The 13,109-nt window shown below is 40.1% G+C and overlaps 1 long non-coding RNA gene across 1 annotated transcript; it reads left to right on the forward strand.

Annotated features, from left to right (window-relative positions):
• The first annotated feature begins 3,397 nt into the window (after positions 1-3,397).
• Positions 3,398-7,348, forward strand: LOC148914469 (uncharacterized). Its single transcript, XR_016122530.1, has 3 exons — positions 3,398-3,908; positions 5,212-6,284; positions 7,244-7,348. It is a non-coding gene; the product is annotated as an uncharacterized LOC148914469 (long non-coding RNA).
• Positions 7,349-13,109: the final 5,761 nt, after the last annotated feature.

The following is a 13,109-nucleotide window of genomic DNA, read 5'->3' on the forward strand; positions in this document are numbered from 1 at the left end:
TTTCTTCACCTGCAAGCCTAAGAACATAGTTCTTTCTTTTCCTCTTCTCACCACATCCGCTGCAAACCTCTTCTTCCTCACCTTAAACACTCCTCTTTCTCCCTAAGAAGCCATATTTCCTTTTTGGGGCTCAACTCATACTAATTTTGCTCCCATGCCACATGCCTCTTATGCCAAGCTTAAAAGTTTATCTGTAAGCATCATGAAATCATCCAGTAAGTACCTTTATTTTCATTGGTGAAGATAACTGAACGCTTCCTAAGGCTCTACTACCCTTTCGAAATGCTTTTGGGGCTTGATTTTGGAACTTAGACACAAGAGGCAATTTCAATAATTTCCCTTTACTACGGCGACGGCCCAAAGAATTTCCCTAGAGAGAGAGAGAGATAGAGAGAGAGAGAACCAGATGGAAAGTCTGATGTCAACAATTTTTTTTTTCTCTCTTTCATTATTATAAATACTAGCCCTTTGGCACACGCTCACACATGTGCCAATTAGTTTTCTTTTTTCTTTTTATTTTATTTTTAGAATTAAGAAATATAACATGGGTAGTTATGTTCTATAAAAGTAGGACTTATTATCTGATTTTGTTTTTAATTTTTAATTTTTTTAAAATAAAAAATGTGAATTTATCATATTATCCTCATTTAATTAATAATTTTAATTCTTAATATTTGAATTAACCAAGGGCATTTTCTGGTATTTTAAATGTTTTACAATTCTCGGCCTTTTGTTTTATATATATAGATAAATAATATTAATATTACTTTTGTATGGGCTTTTTCTTCCTAACTACTACGGCCTGATCACGTAAAGGGCAAAATGGAAGAAATTGCCCCTTGAGCCCTGAGTTCGAAAATTAAGCCCCAAAATACCTCGAAAAGGCAGTAGAGCCTTAGGAAGTATTTTGGTTATCTTCACCAACGAGAATAATGGTAACTTGCAGATAGTTTTGGCATGCTTACAGATAGTCTTTTCAGCTCAGCATGAGTGGCATGTGGCATGGGAGCAAAATCAACATGGGTTTAGCACTAAGAGAGAAATTAGGCTTGGTTTATGAGAAAAGAAAGTGTTTAAGTGAGGAATGAGGTGTTTTGTGAGGAATTCGACTAGGGAAATAGGAAAAAGAAAGGCAGAGTTCTTGCTGCGTAAAAATAAATTGGAGAAGAAGATGAACAGTGCACGAGTCTGAGTTTTGCAAGATAGAGAGAAAAGCTTGCTCTCTGCAGGTTGTGAGTTGTTTTTGTTGGGTAGAGGAAGGCTCAATTTATAGCTGCCGGAAATCACCAATTTTCAAGAAACCCTAATGGCTTCTACTTACTTTGGCTAAGCTTTTCTCCCTTTCTCCTCCCCTTCTCTGACTTCCCTTTCTTGGCAAAGATTGCTTCTGTCTATCTTCATGAATTGGGGATTTGGGGGCTCAACATCCCCTTTCCCGGCTGTGCAATGAGAGCTTCCAATCTTGGTTTGCTGTTTTTCTTCTTTTCTTTCCTCTTCCTTGGCTGAATCTGATGAAGGAAAAGAGGTGCAAATGTATGCTGGTCCAAGGGATGCTTCGACAAAGATGCGGGATGGTATTCATCGGTTCTTTGATGTTTTTGGCTTGGGACTGGTTTCAGCAGCTTTGCTTAAGGAGTCCGCCATCCGCTCTTCACGTGTCCTCTGCTTTCAAAAGAGTGAAGCTCTTGTGGGCTATTTTGGGTTTTTCTAAGGGCCAAGATGGCTTTCTAAGCGAATGGGCTTGTTGGGCTTCTTGATTTAGGCTTATTATTTTTTGGTTGGGTTATCTCTTGGCTAGGTTATTTTGCTTGGGCTTTTGGGCTATTTTTTCTCTCTTGTGCTTACCCACATGTTTGGGCCTAAGAAATGGGCTTGAGTCTCGAGGCTCCCAAGCAACCCGAGACTTTCCATTTCTCGGTCCATCAATGGGTCTCATGTTGATTTATCACCATCCATGCCACAACCCACTCAAGCAAGCCCCGGGTATTTGAGTGGCTTGGGGCCCACTTAAGCTTGTGGCGTGATTAGGTGCGGAATGATAATTCCTTGCTTAGCGTGGCGTGTCGTTTACGTGGCATGTGTGCAAGCGCATATGATGAACTTTCGCATGCCCAAATCGGGTTTCTTCTTGGTAAAGCATCACATTGGGCCGAGAATTTATTTGGGCCGAACCGTGAATATTTTGGGCCTCAACATTAGCCCCCTTGATTATTGGGGCCATGAATGTGTATTGAAATGGTCCGAATAATCAATTTTCAGCCCAAAATAAATTACCGTGGCATGGCATGGCATGGGTTTAGGAGCAACTCAAGGATAACAGGTTAAGAGTCTCTGAAATTACAGCCAGGTCTTTTCCGGGAAGGTTGGAGGGGTCACAATGGTCCCACTTAAAACCCAATCATTCTTAAACACCGAGGGTGTTGCCTTGAAGAACTTTCCTAGACACTGTAATTTTGAAGGTCACTTACTAGAGTTACCAAGAGTTGACCTTATTTTGTGGCATGATATAGAAGAAAATGCTTGGTGGATTAGCTCAAGATAACTACTTAGCTCGCATGATTTATTTGCTTGAGTGACTAGAGAGGCTTGATTTTGCATGATTGTGGTTTGCAAGAGTTGCATTGACTTGTGTATCTAATATTAGTTATGTATGCTTGATTTTGGCTTGCATGATTTGCTTTGACTTGTATATTTGGTATTTGGCTTGATGCTTAGCATTGGTATGTATGCTTGATTTTGGCTTGATACTTGGTATTGGCGTGTATGCTTGATTTTGGCTTGCATGCTTGGATGCTTGGTTTTGGCTAAGGTAGCATGGTTTAATATGGCTTTTGGGACATTTAGCATGGTGGATGTCATTTGACAGTAGCCGGACGTGCTAGTGGATAGTGGGGATCCAATCTTAGAGTTGCGGATGCAATAAGCTTGGATTCACCATTGTGTTTGACTTTACAGCACCAGCCTCCGAACACTTTGAATTTAGAGGACAAAACTTCAATGAAGGTGATATCGTGTGACATGATGGCTAAATATTGGAAGAATGCTTGAAATAGGGCATGTGCTGGAAGGATATTTGGAATATAACAAGTGCTGGAAGGATATTTGGAATAGGATAGGTGCTGGAAACGGTTTTGTTTGGCATGGAATAGGTGCTGGAAAAAATGTGACTTGGCTTGGCATGATTAGCTTGGACTTAGATAATCTAATGGTTGAGTTGAATCAAGATATAGCTTGATCTGGCATGAGGGTTCACTCTTCCGGTAGCATGAATATTGGTGTTTTGGAAAACGATACCCCTTTGTTGCAATGAGGACAATGATAGCATGACTTCTTCTATGTGCTTCCAAAGAACTAGAACTGCCAAGTTCTAACATTGCCATTTTTATGATAACTGTATTGCTTGAAAAGCTTGATATTGTGATATTTGGTTTGGTTTGCTTGAAATGATTGCATCTAAGTGAAATGCTTGAGTTGCATGGTTTGCGTGGATTGATTCACAAATGCTTGTATTGATGGGTGGAAGAAGAGATACGAGTTTGAGAGAGCATAAGAGAGCTGGGCACGTTGTCTCCTTGCTGGCTTGGCCTTCAGATGGGCAAAATTTTGTTGCCCCTTCCCTTTGAATTTTTTATTATTTGCAAGTGTCTACCCTCTTTTCCTTTCATTTGGCATGGCATGCTTTATTTTATGATTTTCTCTCATTCTCTTCTTTCTTCTTCTTCAAGACCCAAACCCGTGGGTATTGTGCATCAGTACATAAGTCATATTTCGGAAGCTCGGATCAGAAAACTTCCTTGATCAAAGTTGTTCATCTGCTCGAGTACTATAGCCAGTAAAATTTGCAGAATCTTTTGAATTTTTCTGATACCTCAAAGCTGGTTTGCAACTTCTGAATTCATCCATGGCTGGTGAGTTTTTGCAGATTTTTCTTCTGCATGTGTCTTTAACTTATGATACTCGTATGATTGCGCTTGCTTCACAAAATTTGCTTGCAATTATGTTGTCTATAACATATCCAAAATTGAGGATCATCCACCAATTCTAGTGCTCTCTACCTCCATTTTTCTAAAGCATGTTCATGAGTTGATGTTGATGCCTTTGTTGCATGCTTGTCTTCTATGCTTGAATGCTTGAGTTCCTCTGTATTTCCCAGAATTTGTGAACTAGAAATCGAATTCTAAGGTTGAGCTTTTGATTTAGGATTCTAGCTTGGTGATAAACAAGAGTTATACAAGCTCACTTGGGTATGCATGCCAAGTGCTTGTCAAAATATCTCAAAGTAGCTTGCTGGCTGTTTTTTTGAACTTTTGAAATGTTTCTTTTCGAATCTGAGTTGGAGCTTTTGAGACATAAAAATGGACTTCTCAATGGTTATGTTGGAATTGGTCTTGCATCACTTGAAGAAAAAATGAATTTTCGGTGGAATTTCAAAGTAAGGGTTAAGGTGCTGGAGCTGTACAGTTTCTGCTGCATGGGCTGTTTTAGAAATCTGTTTGACATGCTTCCCTAGCTCGAAATGCAACGAAATTTTGGGAAAATGAAGCTTGATATGTCTAGTTCTAATCTGGAAAGTCTGGGATTTGTTGGTTGTAAGCTTGATTTATAGTGATTTTCTAAAGGTGGGATATTCTAGCTAGGATGGTTGGAAAGCTTGTGTATAAGTTTTGCTTGGCATGTTGCTTTTGCTTGGGAATTTAGCATGTCTTTTCTGTTGGCATTGAGTGCCGATCTGAGTATTGCTAAAGCATGTTCTTGAGCAATATTGTCGTGAGAGCATGAAGTGGATTGGTATTGTTGTAAGAGCATGAATTCTTCAATTTGCTTTCAGACGCCCGAATTGCTTGAAATGCTTGAATGAAATGAAATTTCTTGGCATGTGAATTGGTATCACACCTTGTGAATTTTGTCAAATGCTTAATAGATGAGTTTGCTTGCACTTGAGAAAATTATGCTTCCGGCACATCCGTTTGTGTATGAGTACCTTTCCGGCGTCTGATTTTGGCTAACATATTCTCTTGTTTTAAAAGCTCGAAAGCATGATAAAGCATGAGAAGTCTAATTTGATAGCATGAAAGTGAGTCTTGGTCTCTTGCAACTTGTCTTTGGAAAACATTATGCTTTAATAGCAATTCTACTTCCGGCACCCCCTTTTTGTTTACTAGTTCCCTTCCGGCACTTGATCGACCAACGTACTCCTTATTTCTTTTTCAGGCTTGATTGAGAGATTCCACAGCATGAGAAATGCCATCTTCTTACTAATTTGCAAGGAATTTGGTAGCATGAAGGTGAGTTTTGGTTGCTTGTACCTTGACTTGCGATATGAAGGCTTTTGGAAGATTTGAAACTGGCAGAATGTTTGAAATTAGGCATGTACTGGAAGGATGTTTGAAATAGGGTAGGTGATAAAAATTCTTTGCTTATGGAGTAGGTGCTAGAAGAATGTAACTTGGCTTGTTTCAAAAAGGGGAAATAGAAAACTGTTTCTCATCATAATGCAAGATTATCTAGGCTTGTTGTAATCAAAGAGATGATTTATACTGTATGGCAAAAAAAGGTAGATGGGCTTGCTTGTTTGGAAGGCATGGTGTACTTCCTTGAATTTGCTTGGCATGAAGCCCTCAAGTCAGCCTGTTGAGGTCAGCAATTGGTTGCAGAGTTGGGTTATATTCTCTTTGGCTTACTCAGGGTCGAGAAACAAAGTAGAGGCCTGCTTGTAAATATATATATATATTTTTTTTCGCAACTTGCTTCAAAGAAGATCTTTGGAAGAAGTAGACTGAAGATGAGAAGGAATAGGCTAAGCGAGTTGTCTGGAAGAGATTCATACAGCTTGTTTTCCTCCAGATAAGTAACAAACAGTTTGCTTTCCTCCAAGAGGAAAACTGAAATTTACAACAGCTTCAGGATTCTTGTCTCTCTCTTTTGCTTGGCATGAAGCCCCCAAGTCATTCGGAGTTTGCATGTGCTGTTTGCTATGATGGATTCTCTTAAGCCCCCATAAGCCTTTCGCAAGATGTTTTGTCTGAAAAGCTTTAAATTTTGCTGTAGTGCAATTGCATGAGTAAAGCTTGTGATTTTGCAGGAGTTGTCGTATAGCCATGAGAAGAAGTTCTTGCAAGTATTAGTTGCCGAAGTATCCATCTTCAGAAAGACCAATTCTTAAGTATGCCTGAAAATAATGATGGTGCCAAAGTCCTTCTCCCGGCACCTACTACCCTTCTTCCAGCACCAACCTCCCTTCTTTCTTGGTGCATTTGAGGTCGTCCTTTGAGGTGATTGACAAGGTATGCCCTTTCCCTTTGCAATTTCTTGAATCTATCGAGGGGCTTGTTGGGCTCTTCATGCCCATGGGCTTTGCTCGTTCACTGGAATCTCAGGTCCTTCTTTTTAACTCTGTAGGAATAGATATAGACTGATATCTTGGCCTAGGCTTGTTTTTCGCATGCTTGAATAAATTTGGACTTTTCTCCCATGTTGTGGAAATAGAAATTGATAGAGTGCATGCTCTGCAATGCTTGAATCCTTTTGCATTTTGAGGAAGAATTTGCTTGTCATGGGAATTGCTCGAAAATTTAACGCTTGCCATGGATAAATTGTATCTGCTGGGTATTTGCTTAAGTGTTTCCTTTGGCTCGAGCTTGACTTGCCTCGCTTGATATTTTGCGTGTGCTGCGTTCTTGACCCGCTTTTTTGTTGTTGAACTATATGCATCACGAGCGCACGCTTGTAATCGTATGATTAATGCATAGGATTAGAGGCTATTGAAAGCTTTGAGAAAAGCACCATTGGTTTTTTTTTTTCTTTATGAGCTTAGAATTTGGTCATGGGTAACTGTTTATTTTTTTGGCTTTATAAGGATAGACATAAACATGTGTATGATGGGTCTGCAAGGATGTGTAACTCGTAGGTATTTCGTTTTTGTGAAAAAGGTTACTATGAGGTAAATAGTGCTCAGTTTGTAGCGCTTGCTTTGTGAAAATGGGTCTGCTGGAATGATTGATTGAGCATGGAATGGGAAATTTGCTCATCATGAGCTCGAGTAATAGATTGCATGATGCTTCAAAAATATATATTTTTTTGTTTATGCATTTCGCTTGGCATGAGATAGTTTGCTTTGCTTGGCTTGGCTTGTAAAGTTCATAGGGCTTGCATGCTAGTGTGGAGATTGCTTGGCTTTAACACAGAGAACTAGCTTTATGCTTTGCCGTTTTTTCAGCGTATTCTTTGTTGGCAATTCTTGCAGGGATTCATCGCTTGTCAAGACCTGCCATGGCATTCACTAACCCGTTGTCAATTATAAGTGGCTACCCTCATTCAACGGATGATCAATTGAAAAGGGGAAGCCCCCTCCATTTCTCAAGAATGCTTGTGAAGATGTTGCAGTAGGCGAAGAGCCAGTGTTGTCTTGCTGCGTTTGTATCATTATGGTTCGGGAAATTCCCCCTCGTGACTTTTCCCAAGATTGTCTGCATGCGCAGGTGTTCCCCTTGGCTTTAGCAATAGCGCATGACGGCATGATTCCCATAGCCCCTATGTTCTTGGGACATCCGATGAGGGGTAGACAATGCCCTCGCTCCTTCTAGCGAGGTCTTGCCTCATACTCATCCTCTTCTCGAACATGCGACATAGCTGCAAGATCGCCGCACCTTCCAGGTCGCATTCTACTTCTCCTCTTCTCGAACATCCAACATAGTGCACCGCCTTTGCACCTTCCTAAGGTCGCCTCCTACTCATCCTCTTCTCGGAACATGCGACATAGCCGTGGCGCTTTGCATCTTCCAAACATGCCTCCTTTTATTTCGCAGTTGTTTTCTTTGGCTTGGGGTCATTGGCTTGGTGCACACCTTCCATCTTTCTTGATACCATAGGATGTACTAATCTCCAGCATGTGTAACCTTGTTTTTGCGATGGCTGTGTACTTTTCAGATAATCTAATGACTATGTCATTATGACTTTTAATGTACTACTGAACCACTGGAACTTGCATTAATTTCTGAATGCTTGAGGCATGTTGCATATTTCCTGTGTAGATATGTATATGTACTGCTTTGTTGGCCAGAATTGTCTTTATGAATCGCTTGAAAAAAAATTTTGTTTTTTTTTAGAAGCAAAATCTTCGAAAGCTTCTTTTGCATGGCTTATCTAGATTCTAGGCTTGACAAAATAGCTTCCCACCTTCCCCAAAGGGTCGAACCAATATGTGCATGATTTCTACTCGGGCTTTATAAAGCTTCCAGGTGTTGTATCGTGTTGTTCCAAAGATCATCCAATCTTTTGATGCCTTGAAGAAGATCAGCCGAATCGCTCCAAATCGGCGAATCGGCTCCGGTCGGCCGAATCGCCCCTGATTCAGCCCGATCAGCCAGGTAATCGAAGAAATGCGATAGATCAATCGCTCCGGATCGGCCGAATCGCTCAGATCCGAATCGGCTCCAAATCAGCCGAATCGAAGAAATGCGAGCATGATCAGCGAATCGCTCCAGATCACCGAATCGCTCCAGATTTGACACCGGGAGATCACAGAGACCTAAAGGCCAGCCTTGTCAAATGACTACTTTGTTTACCTTGCACTGCCAATCCGTTCCAAAGCATCATCCAATCCCCATCAAATTAAGCCCCCAAGTATGAAAGGGCCCAAGGTTGTGCATGACTTGCAATAGCACGAAAGCTTGCGGCTTAGGTTGGCATGTATTCGGCATGTGTTGTACTAGGATGCCATGCTCTGTAGAGATATTTAACAGAGCCACGCTGCTTTGCTTGCCTGCAGCTCATAACCAAACTAATCAAAGAGTGATTTGCAGCTCCTAACCCATTGTACTTTCTTCAACCTCTGTGAAGTTATGAGAGGTTACAACAGCTGCTTCTTGATAATCTTGATGACCAAATGAAGCTTCCGAGTGGCTTTCTTCCAGCATGTCCAATGTGAATACTTCGCTGCTGGAACCATTCTCCCATCCATTAGCAAGTAGCCACGGGGTGTTATAGCTTGCATATTTTGAATATTTGCTCCAGTTGGACTTCTTCATATTTCCACAAGGTTCCCACATAGCCTCCGGTGGCTTTGGGTCATTCTTCCACGGGTGGCACAATACGTCGTTGTCGAGCAAGTCATCAAAGCACGTAATGACAGTAGCCATCTACTTTCCCCTTCGTTTTGGCAAGGGGTCCTTGTCAATAGCTTGCCTCTTAGAGTTCTATCATGTATCTTGGTGTGTAAGATCTTCCTTAGAGTATGGCAAGTAGTGGTGGATGTTGCAGGTGAAGAATGGATGAATATAGGAAAATACGCTTCCAGCACCCCTTTTCTTGAAAATTTGACATCGCTTCAAAAATTCTAATTGCTTGGTAAAATAAACTTCATCTTGACAGCATTTAGGTTCTTCCAGCAGTATCATAGCACTACCTTTGCAATATTTTCTTTTCATTTGCCATGAATTGAGATGTTTTCCTTCTTGAGTAAAGTATAGTGCTTGGATTTCTTGACTAAGGCTCGAGGCTTGATGATGCTTGATTATGGAATTGTGGCAATTGAGACATCCCGATAGCCTTTTGGTTTTGACTCCTAAACTTGGTCATTGGAATGGTCAAGGCTTAGAAAGTGCTTGAGGCGTTGGAGCATATCAGTTATGGCAACTTAGGTATTGTTTGTTGCAACTGTTGTGAACATGTTTTAGGAACCAAAAGCTTGGACTTGGCTATTAAAGCTTGAGCTTTGTATGTGGTCACTGCAGCAAATGTGTTGGGTTACAATAACAAGTGATGGCGAACTTGGAGGTCATAGTAACATAATTGGGATTTCAAGGAGATTTTTGGTCTGGGACTAGTGGTTTTGGTAATAATGGATTTTTAAGCTCATTTGGGGTTTTCGAATCACTGCCGTGGTGATTGCAATGAATTCCTTCCTCAGCCCCCAAGTGCACCATAATCATCAGAAAAGGATTTGATGGGCATAGGCTACAAAAACTTTTGCAACATGGCCCTCTTAGTATTTGTTTGGGTCATTGCATGGCATGATGAACTTGGGATATCCCTTTGTTGCAACGATGACAGTTTGGCATGATTCGGTGGTAGCATGTGCTTCGCAACGACTCTTCCAGAGGGTGTTTGGATTTTGAGCTCTGTTCTTCTTCCACCCTTCCATGCTCTTTCAGTGGTGCTTGAACCCTATGACTGGAAGTATAGAGAGAGATTTGTCTAAGGAATAGATGATAATGGCAGCGTGTTGAGATGTTGGGTAGGAAACATGAGAGCATTTGTTTTCTTGTTTGTTGTTTGGAGGCTTGGGTCCCTTGCACAGGACCGATATAATGCGTGTTTTCACAACTCTAGAGAGGTGAGGGCTGCTATGAAGGTGATTTACGGCGATGGCCAGACTTGCTGATGATGTATCATGGCGGAGAGGTGAACGGCAGAGCTAGCCTCAACCATTGACGACGGTGGTCGGCTTGCACGTTGGCTGAAGCCCCACTCGTCTTACAAGATATTGTTTTGCTTGAGAATGGATATCTAAGACACAAGCAAAGGGAGCATGTGAGTAATCTATATTATGTTTGTTCTACAAAGTAGATAGCCAACGAAAGGAAAAAGAAAAATAAAGAGGGAATGCTCTTATCTCTTTATTTCCTCCGGTTTATTGCTTCTGGTCTTCTTCTTTAGAGGCATTAGTGCATAAAGTGGCTTAATCCCGATGAAGTCGCCAATTTATGTAGGGCTTTTTCTTCCTACTACTACGGCCTGTAAAGGGCAAAATGGAAGAAATTGCCCTTGAGCCCTGAGTTCGAAAATTAAGCCCCAAAATACCTCGAAAAGGCAGTAGAGCCTTAGGAAGTATTTTGGTTATCTTCACCAACGAGAATAATGGTAACTTGCAGATAGTTTTGGCATGCTTACAGATAGTCTTTTCAGCTCAGCATGAGTGGCATGTGGCATGGGAGCAAAATCAACATGGGTTTAGCACTAAGAGAGAAATTAGGCTTGGTTTATGAGAAAAGAAAGTGTTTAAGTGAGGAATGAGGTGTTTTGTGAGGAATTCGACTAGGGAAATAGGAAAAAGAAAGGCAGAGTTCTTGGCAATTTGCCAGAAAAACAAATTGGAGAAGAAGATGAATAGTGCACGAGTCTGAGTTTTGCAAGATAGAGAGAAAAGCTTGCTCTCTGCAGGTTGTGAGTAGTTTTTGTTGGGTAGAGGAAGGCTCAATTTATAGCTAGGAAATCACCAATTTTCAAGAAACCCTAATGGCTTCTACTTACTTTGGCTAAGCTTTTCTCCTTTCTCCTCCCCTTCTCGACTTCCCTTTCTTGGCAAAGATTGCTTCGCTATCTTCATGAATTGGGATTTGGGGCTCAACATCCCCTTTCCTGCAATAAGAGCTTCCAATCTTGGTTTCTTTGTTTTCTTCTTTTCTTTCCTCTTCCTTTGAATCTGATGAAGGAAAAGAGGTGCAAATGTATCTTTGGTCAAGGGATGCTTCGACATGCGGGATGGTATTCATCAGTTCTTTGGATGTTTTGGCTTGGGACTGGTTTCAGCACTTTGTAAGGAGTCGCCATCCGCTCTTCACGTGTCCTCTGCTTTTCAAAAGAGTGAAGCTCTTGTGGGCTATTTTGGGTTTTTCTAAGAGCCAAGATGGCTTTCTAAGCGAATGGGCTTGTTGGGCTTCTTGATTTGGGCTTATTATTTTTTGGTTGGGTTATCTCTTGGCTAGGTTATTTTGCTTGGGCTTTTGGGCTATTTTTTCTCTCTTGTGCTTACCCACATGTTTGGGCCTAAGAAATGGGCTTGAGTCTCGAGACTCCCAAGCAACCCGAGACTTTCCATTTCTCGGTCCATCAATGGGTCTCATGTTGATTTATCACCATCCATGCCACAACCCACTCAAGCAAGCCCTGTATTTGAGTGGCTTGGGGCCCACTTAAGCTTGTGGCGTGATTAGGTGCGGAATGATAATTCCTTGCTTAGCGTGGCGTGTCGTTTGGCGTGGCATGTGTGCAAGCGCATATGATGAACTTTCGCATGCCCAAATCGGGTTTCTTCTTGGTAAAGCATCACATTGGGCCGAGAATTTATTTGGGCCAAACCGTGAATATTTTGGGCCTCAACAACTTTTTCTATGTATACTTGTGTTTCTAGAGTCCTTTGAAACTGAGTTACTTTTGCTATATAATTGAGTTTCTAGTTCATAAATGATTTTTTTAAAAGTTAAAATATCATCATTATCTATATATATAAAGCACAAAGAATGTAGAAACATTTAAAATGCCAGAAAATGTCATTGGTTAATGCAAACATTAAAAATTGAAATTATTAATTAAATTAGGATAATATGATAAATTCACAATTTTTCACATTAAAAAAATTAAATTAAAAGAAAAATCAGATAATGGATCCTATTTTTATGGAACACAACTACCCATTATCTTTTTTAATTTTAAAATAAATTAAAAAATTAAATTAAAAAAAAACCTCTTGCAGACGCAGAAGCACATGCAGAGAGGCTAGTATATATAAAAGGAATAATGATTTTTTTTTTCTTAAACTCATACATTAATTACATAATGCATTTTAGACATTAACAAAAATGCCTTTAAAAATAGCTCACATAAATTATGTGACGCATTTTAATTAGAATTACACTTTTATTCTTAAATTATACTACCAAATACGTTTTTACTGTATTTATTTTTTGAATATGTTTTTCAATTAATTTACTAGAAGCATTCTCAAATCCTGAAAATGAAAATTCGTTTTCTCATTTTTATTCTCTGAAAATATTGTAAAACAAAGCATACAAGCAAGGAGGATTCAAACCCTTACCATTTCACTCCTCTAATGCCTTAACCACCATATTGCTTATCATTTATGATAATATGCTAAAATATGTATATTTATATTGTTTTGTTTTGAACTGTTTTTGCAAGAATCAAATTTTCATATGATAATATGAGTCTTTGACCTTTCCTTTTGGGATGGAATCGAGCGGCTCATGGAAAGAATCTGAGACTCAATCTTCAAATGATTTTGCTTATGGACAACGTCAATCAATCTTTGATACATATGGGTGGCATGTTAACAATTATACGGAAAACTATTTTGGGGATTTATCATTTGA

This window comes from Prunus mume, linkage group LG8 (genome assembly GCF_029339155.1).
Source record: "Prunus mume cultivar Tortuosa linkage group LG8, ASM2933915v1, whole genome shotgun sequence".
Classification (NCBI taxonomy): Eukaryota; Viridiplantae; Streptophyta; class Magnoliopsida; order Rosales; family Rosaceae; genus Prunus; species Prunus mume.